This window comes from Myotis nattereri (genome assembly GCF_964212035.1).
Source record: "Myotis nattereri genome assembly, chromosome: 12".
Classification (NCBI taxonomy): domain Eukaryota; kingdom Metazoa; phylum Chordata; class Mammalia; order Chiroptera; family Vespertilionidae; genus Myotis; species Myotis nattereri.
The window spans coordinates 57,510,616-57,519,167 of record NC_138087.1 but is presented as its reverse complement, the minus strand read 5'-3'; the positions used below and the strand labels follow the sequence as shown (position 1 = coordinate 57,519,167).

At 40.6% G+C, this 8,552-nt stretch overlaps 1 long non-coding RNA gene across 1 annotated transcript; it reads right to left on the bottom strand.

The window, feature by feature from the left end:
- Nucleotides 1-1,700: 1,700 nt before the first annotated feature.
- Nucleotides 1,701-7,872, bottom strand: LOC308528246. Its single transcript, XR_013996683.1, has 3 exons — nucleotides 7,741-7,872; nucleotides 2,212-2,299; nucleotides 1,701-2,109 (listed from the first exon to the last, which is right to left on the bottom strand). It is a non-coding gene; the product is annotated as an uncharacterized lncRNA (long non-coding RNA).
- Nucleotides 7,873-8,552: the final 680 nt, after the last annotated feature.

Below are 8,552 nucleotides of genomic sequence, written 5' to 3'. Positions count from 1 at the left end.
TCTAAACAATAATTAAATCAACCCAAATTTCATAGTCTCATATTTAAAAGATTTGTATCTATAGAGATGAGTAGAAATATAAATGTTCTTTTCATTAAAACTCTTTTTAGAAAAAGTAATTCTTAACTTTCTATCAAATTTATATACATAGGTTTTGTCATCTAGTTTACTTTTTAATTTTAGGTAAGGAGAGTTGGATTTTTTTGTTTGGATATTTTTTTTTAGGAAAACTAAACCAAACCAAAACATCAACACAAAATGAAACAACTTACATGTTATCTAAACTCTACAAAGTAGACTAGGCAATTCACAATAAATCAAAATGGTTTTGATTATTTTTTGTGGCAAACTTTCTGTTGCTCATTTAATTTTCTTTTTCCTCTCAACAAAGCTATAATTTTTTGAAAACGAGCAAAAACCTTAAGATAAATCAATTCAAGAAAAATCTCTACTTCTTTCTTACCATTTTTTATTATAAAAATAAGTGTGTTTATTTATATTTAAAGGTGGAAGGATTTTTTTTATCCTATTGATTTTAGAGAGAGAGGAAGGAAAAAAGAGAAACATTGACGTGAGGGTGAAACATCTATTGCTTGCCTCCTGCATACATCCGACCAGAGATAGAACCCACAACCTGGGTGTGTGTCCTGATCAGGAATTGAACTGGAGACCTTTCTGTGTACTGGTGGATGTTCGGCCTCTTTGGTGTTTGTTTATTTTACAGAAATTAAAAAAATAGCAGAAAATTTTTTAAATAAATAAATTTCAACTTTGATCTCATCATCTAGAAATAACTCCTGCTACACTGAAGTGTATTCTCTTTCAGTCTTCTTGCCAAGTATGTGTGTGACTGTATAAAATTTTAATAAATTTTTGTGATTATACTATTTTGCATCATATTATTTTATCACCTGATATTTTTAGATGAGCATTTTTTATTTTATTAAATACATTTGAACCAACCGTATAATTGATTAACAAACTACATGGGCTAATTAAGCTCTACCTTGCAAGCAGATGGCACTCCTGAGGGAAGTCTTCTCATTTCTTAGTGAAAAGATGAGTCCATTTTTCTGCCCCTGGTTCTGAGATCAAGTGTGTGGAGCCTCCCAGGGGCAGCTGATAACAGAAAGAGACGCCTTTTGTGGAGACCCGAAGCTGTCCCGGTGGCCACTCCATGTCATGCAGACTCATCCACCTCCTAACAGTCCACACACATTGTGTTCCAAGGTGCCACTTATTTTTAGGAGATGTTTTCCTCTTGTTTCTGCAGCTGTTTTTAATCACAAGCTTTGGGCACTGCATCCCCAAGAAACCCTGGCAGAGACAAAGGTGTGAAAAAGGAAGGGACAAGGCCTTGTCAGAGCCATGTAGGACACCTTACTCACGGAAAGGGACTTATCCCCATAGAGCTTCACATGTAACCCTGTGCTGTGACCAAAAAGCAGAGAAATAAGGCCAGACAAACCTGGTTTAAGCCCCACACTGCCTTTAATTGCCCACTGCCTGACCTGGGGGAAACCCTTAAGTGAATTTCAGTCTCCTCCTCTGTGTAAAAATAAATACAACATAAATTATAAAGATTAAGTGAACATGTAAAACTGCTTGTAAATGATAATGACCACTTCTGTACCTTGAATAGAGAGGAGAAAGAGCTTCTAGGGCATTTTTTATGCCCCTAATTTTTATTGAGTGTACTTTTCGAAGTTATCAACAACAAAGTGAACCAACGTACATAGAGGGGTGGGCAAAAAAATGTTTCATATACTCTGTGAGTATGTGAAACTCAGAGTTTATTCTTTAATCATTATTTATTAACTATTGTATTATTTATTTGTACTGCAACTGTAAGCCTACTTTTACCCACCCCTTTATATATCTAAAACTCTACAAGGAGATTTGATAATTCAGAAACAATCAAAATTTTTAATGAAGTGTTGCTATGAGCTGTAACAAATCCCCAATTTTAGTGGCCCAGCACAATAAAAGTTTTGTTGTTCATGTGAAATATCCAACACAGGTGTTGCTGGTTGGTAGACAGTCTTCCAAAGGACCCAGACTCCTTCTATGGTGTGGCTCCATCCATGTCCTCGCGGGTTTCAGGATCCTCTGCATCCAGCCAGCAGATGAGGAAAATAAAAGGAGGGACAATACACACACTTACTTATTAACCTCCACAGCCAGAAAGTGACACTCATCAATTCTACTCACATTCCATTGGCAAGAATCTGTTTCATAGCACACCTCCTGGGAAAGAAGCTGAGAAATGCAGTCCAGATTTGGTGAGCAGCTAGCCAGCCTGTCACATATATTAATATAATTAATAGAAGGAAACATATGCAAAGAATCAATGCTGAGATTGAGCATTACCTATAGTTCTGGGCTAAAAGTGAATGATATGGTTTTCTTTGTGGTCTCTTAGAGTTGTTTACAGAACACTCTTATAGTCTCATCCTATATAATAAAAGCCTAATATGCTAAGTGTCCGGTCATCCAGTCATCCATTCAACCAATCAAAGCATAATATGCTAATGATATGCTAAGGCCTCTCAACCGCTCGCTATGATGTGCACTGACCACCAGGGGGCAGACGCTCGGACCAGTAGGTTAGCTGCTGGGGTCTGGCTGATCGGGACTGAGCAAGACAGGTTGCACATGCCCTGGAGCCCTCCCATGGAAACTCCCCCTGGCCAGCCCCACCCCTAATGGGTCCCCATTGGGGCAGGCCAGCTGGACCCCACCCATGCACAAATTCGTGCACCGGGCCTCTAGTAAGCATATAATGTACAGCATACTCTTATGGTCATGTTTTCAGAAGTCTTCAAAGGAAGACCACATTTGCTTATGCATGTATTTGTTGACTCTTCATGCATTCAAAAAGTACCTGTCAAGCACACCCTATGAGCAAGTAACTGTACCCATGAGAAGTCACTCTTTGGAGGCCTAGGCTCTCTCTTTGTTCTGCAAGCTTCAAGTAGAGAGCTGCTTGCCCAGGTGCCTCGGTTCCATCTCAATGCGGAGCAAAGATTCCAGTGGCAGGCTGCTGACTGAGATCTGGCAGCTCTGCCTCTCATAACTGTGTGGCCTTGGGCAAGCTATAGACTCAAGAGGCCTCTGCTTTCTTATCTGTAAGATGAGGAGGAATGAGGGAGTTCCTGCAAAGCCTCAGCACCGTGCCTGAAACGCAGAGAGTTGCCCACACGTTAGCTCTGCGACCATCATCACCACACCTTCCTCAATCCACCGCACTGTAAACCTACATTGAGTGGCCAGATTATTATGACCACCCCATCAGTACTTAATTGACACCCAAAAATACTGAATATTGAAAACTTCCTAAGCAAATACTCTCAAGGTTTTATTATTATTATTTGCATAACTAATTCACTTCATTGTACTGATGGGGTAGTCATAATAATCTGGCCACTCAGTGTATTAGCAACCCTTGCTTGAATGTGCAGTTTGGGGAACTGAGCAAAGATTTTGTTATTCAAATAACTTTTCTTGAATGCACTAGCTGTGAAATTTGCCAGTGAGGATGTGTGAAGTATGATCATTTTGATGATGGGAAGTTGGAAAGAGAATGTTCTAAATCATGGCTTGCCAGTCCTTTTCATAGACAAATATTAATAGATATCATTTATTAAATACCCCCTTTTGTGAAAAACATTAAACTGGGTTTTTTACACTTTCACTTTTCTCTAACTGCCACAATCATCCCATGAAGGAGGTGTTGTCGCCTGTTTTACTGAATGCACAGCAATAACATGAAGATGAGGATCAGAGATGCTTGTAATTTGCCCAAAGTCACACAGCTGGTAAGTAGCAGAGTCAGAATTGGACGCCAGGTCTGTCCAGCTCCAGGTCTATTCTCTGCCCATGGGCACACCACATCCCAGGTTCACTTAATGGGGTTATTTCTTGGACATGGCAGGAAGGAATCACAATATTCACAGGACACTTAATCATTTTCAAGTTCCATGCTCTCATTTGGTCCTCATATCACCCTGTGAAATAAGCAGGACAGGGATTGCTATCCTCTTTGGCCAGTGAGGAGAAACTGAGGCTCAGGGAGGCCCCTCCGTGTTGTGTGAGGGAGTCAGGAATAATAATAATAACAACAACAGCAGCAGCAGCAGCAGCAGCAGCAGCAGCAGCAAGCATTTCCTGGGCGCCAGCTACCTACCTGCCCTACCTGTGAAAAGTACTTTATACATTTCTCATCGAATGCCCTTACAAAGTCCAGGAGATGAGTGCCTTTATTAGCCCCAGTTTGCACATGCAGGGACTGGCACTTAAATATTAGGATCCGGTGCCAACCAACCAGCATGCTATGAAGAAGACAAAATTGAAACGTGTTCCAAACCTAGAGAGACTGAAAATTCTGTTTCCCATGCCCCTCATCTGGAAAAAAACAAAACAAAAGCAAAACTACTTATCCATTCAGCAGGTATTTCCAGAGGGTCTACTCTGTGACAGGAGCAGCATCTAGGGCCAGCCGTGGGCAAACTACGGCCCGCGGGCCGGATCCGGCCAGTTTGAAATGCCATGCTTTTGTTCCGGCCCTCCGGTCCAGTTTAAGAACCCATTGTGGCCCTCGAGTCAAAAAGTTTGCCCACCCCTGAGGCAGCAACTGGCCCTGCTCTCCTGGTGGCAGCTTAGGAAAGGACAGATAATAAACAAGGAAACAAATCGGTAAGTACTATATTCTGGTAGAAACAGTGCTGTGGTGGACATAAAACAGGCTAAAGGGGTCGAGAATGGCGGGGAGTGGCTAGTTCAGGTAAGACGGGGATATCTGGCCTGGTGCCTGAGTCTTAATGAGCACCCAGCCTCCAGCCACTCAGACCCCTAGGGGAAGCCATCCCGGTGCAGGAAGCAGGGAGTGTATTGGCTCTGAAGTGTGACGAAATCTGATGTGTTTGAAGATGGGTAAGAAAGCTGGACTGGCCGCAGACTATAGCTAGCAGTGGAATAAACCTAGAGATGAGAACACAGAGAATATGGATCATAGGAAGATATGCTCAACTATTACTTGGGAATGTAGGTGCAAACATTCTACATAATAAATAGTAACAAATCAAATCCAAGAGTATATTAAATAGTACATTTTGTCCAAGGAGAGCTTATTTAAGGGACAAAGGACAATTCAACATTAGAGAAATTCATCCTGTAATTCGCCTCAAAAATGAGGTAATATTACTTACCTCAACAATAAGCATTCAATAAAATTCAGCATTCAGAATTACTTTTTTTTAATCTCAGAAACTCAGAATGGAATGTAAGTTTCTCAACATAAAAAAATATCAGAAATTATTAGCAATTAAATACTTAGTGGGGAGACCTTAGAAGATCCCACAAAAGATTAGAGCAAGACAGAATTAATTGCTATCATTGATATTAGTCATTATTGCCCTGGAGGCCAAAAGACAAGGAAAATAGAGACATAAAGCTTGGAAAGAAAGGAGAAAAAAACACCTTTCACTTTTTGTAAATAATATGATTGCCCATCTAAAAAAAAATTTCAAGGAATCAATTGAAAACTATTAGAAATAATACATTCAAAACTATGGATAGGCACATCTATTTGCTTAACCCAATAGCTTACCTATGTACTAGTATCACGTAAGTAATAATTTTAAAAGGATTCAATTTAAAACGAAACATAAAAGCCCTAGAAAACAAATATAATTTTTAAATTTACCTTCAAAATCTAGTTGATGGTAAAATAACATGAAAACCTAAATAAATGAAGTGACAACCCTGCTTGGGAAGACTTAGTATTGAAAATACACTGATTTCCCCCACATTTAGTCATCAGTGCAGTTCCAGTTAAAATTCAATAGCATTTTTTATTCAGGTCTCAACCTACCTGATGTCAAAACACTCTGTAAGCTATAGTGATTAAAATGGTCAAGTGTTGGTACAGATATTGACATACAGATCAATGGAACAGAATCATAAACCTAGAAACCAACCCAAGTACATATGAAAATTAAATAGACAATAATGGGGGTAGTTCAAAAAGAAACACTGAACTAAACATTAGTGAGATCAGACCAATTAGCTATTTATTTGGGGAAAACATTAAATTAGATTCCTAATTCACACCATCTATCCACAGAAAATAGTTTTCAGATGAATTAAAGAGCAGAAGTATAAAGATATTAGAAAAAATACAAGTGAATAGTTAATGGGTTTAGAATAGTAAGGCCTTCTTAAGCAAAAGACAAAATCTGCCAACCATAAAAATTTCCTTGGCCCTGACCGGTTTGGTTCAGAGGATGGAGCGTCGGCCTGCGGACTGAAGGGTCCCGGGTTCGATTCCAGTCAAGGGCATGTACCTTGGTTGCGGGCACATCCCCAGTGGGCGGGGGGGGGGGTGCAGGAGGCAGCTGGTCGATGTTTCTCTCTCATTGATGTTTCTGACTCTATCCCTCTCCCTTCCTCTCTGTAAAAAAGTCAATAAAATATATTTTTAAAAATTTTTTGTTGATTTCAGCTCATAAAATTATACAATTCTCTATGTCAAACATACACACTAAGCCAAGTTAAAAGGCAAGCCGTGTTAAAAAGACTGGGAGCGAATACATACAACCCACTAACAAGTAAGCGGTTAATATCCAGAATATGCGGCGTTTCTAACCAGGCAAAAAGAAAAAGGCAACTCGACTGTAAAAATCTGTAAAGGAAAAAACTGACAATTCACAGAAAATTAATAATTCACACATAATTAATAATTATGCAAAGCTGCATTAGTCAGGGAAAGTCGAATTATTGAACAAAAAGTAAAAACAGACCAAGTGTTGGCAAAAATGTGGAAAAACAGAAATCTGCATTGTGTGTGTAAGCTGGTGAAGCCAACTGATGAGCATCCTTTGGCAGTTCCCATCAAAATTTCAATTGACCCAGCTATTCCACGCCCAGGACTCTTTCTAACAGAAACACTGCTTGTGTGCCCCAGGCAACTCATTGTACAGGTTTGTGTACATGGATCCAAGAATGCTCACCACAATATTGTGTACAGAGCAGAAAAATAAATAAATAAAACCTGACTTACTACCAATAGGAAGGGAAATAGTTAAGTAAATTGTTGTTCCTCAGAAAACAGTGCATTAGAGATATGGCCATAGGAAGGTCTCCAAAATGCATGACTTAGTGAAAAAAGCAAGCAGTAAAACGGCATGTGATTGACTTAAACACGCATTACATCTCATCACTATAACTGTAGCTGGAGGGTGGGATAAAAGGGAAAGAGGGAGCAATGAGGTGCAACTTCACATCTCCCAGAGTTTCAGGTCCTTGGCCTTGAGGTGCAGACCTGGGGAAGGGAGGGAAGGGCACAGATAGTCCCGAGAGGCTCAGAAGGAAGGTGCCCCACTCTCTTGATCACCACATTCTACGGGTCCATGAGCGGTCCCCATCTGAGCCATCTCGGACACCTCCGATTCATCATTCTTGCAAAAGACTTCAAGATGCCTTCCTATCATTTGTGATATTGGCCCACATACTCCATCCACAGAGAGGTAGACTAGTACAAGACAGGGATTCTCTTTCTAACTTATAAGAAGGGAAACCAAGGCCCAAAACAGGGATGCGATTGCAGAGAAACCCCATCATTAGTAAGAGGCGGAGCCAGGCCTGAACACGGGCTTTCTGACTCTTCAGCATATGCTCATTTTACATAAATCCTGCTCATTCCAACACAATCAGTAATATCACATTTATTCAAGTTCTCACCTGGTCAGTTCTAACACTCAGGAGCCACGTCCTCCGTCCAGAAGTGAGGACACCTATTGTCCCTGAGCCAGGCCCCAGACAGCGGCCTTCGAGTCCTTGCGCGGGGCCCGTTCTTATTCCAGAGGCCCTCTCCGCATTGTCCCTGGTCTGGCTCAGTGGGCTCCTCTGCCCCAGCAGATTAGAAATAGAAATTCGGAGTGGGTGGTAGTGCGGGCAGGAGGAACCTTTGAGACACAAGCTGTGCGCTCTCATTGTATTTACTCAAACAGGAATCTTTGTTCTATGATGCAAATTTTGAGAAGTTGGTGCCAATCTGTTTTGAACAAAAGAATTTTGGTCTGAAGAAAACAAAATTTGAGCTGGGAAGTCTGGCTTTCTGGCTTCCCTAGTTGCACTTTTGAGCATCTGCCTCTAACACAGCCACCCCCAATTGGATCTTTCCCAAAGGTAGACACAAACTTTGAGGAAAACTTCTCAGGCTGTTTACCAGTTACAGAAGTCAAGGAGAGTGCGGAGTATTCTTTGTCAAGATCACTAAAATAAACCTTTACAATGCTGAGGAGGTGGAACCAGCTGACACTAAGGGCCCCCCTTCAACACCTCGAAGACCTTCAGGGTTCTGTGAAAGGGGAAGGCCTTGGTTTCAGTGGATGGTTCAAGGATCTGACCCTCTGCTTTTTCTAGATGGAATTTTCCATTGGCTTCATTGTCACATTGTATCAATGACACTATTTTAAATACATATATTTATTAAGCAAATAATTGTTTAACAAAAGTGAACTTTTCCCATGTTCTCATCTAATCCTCAGCCA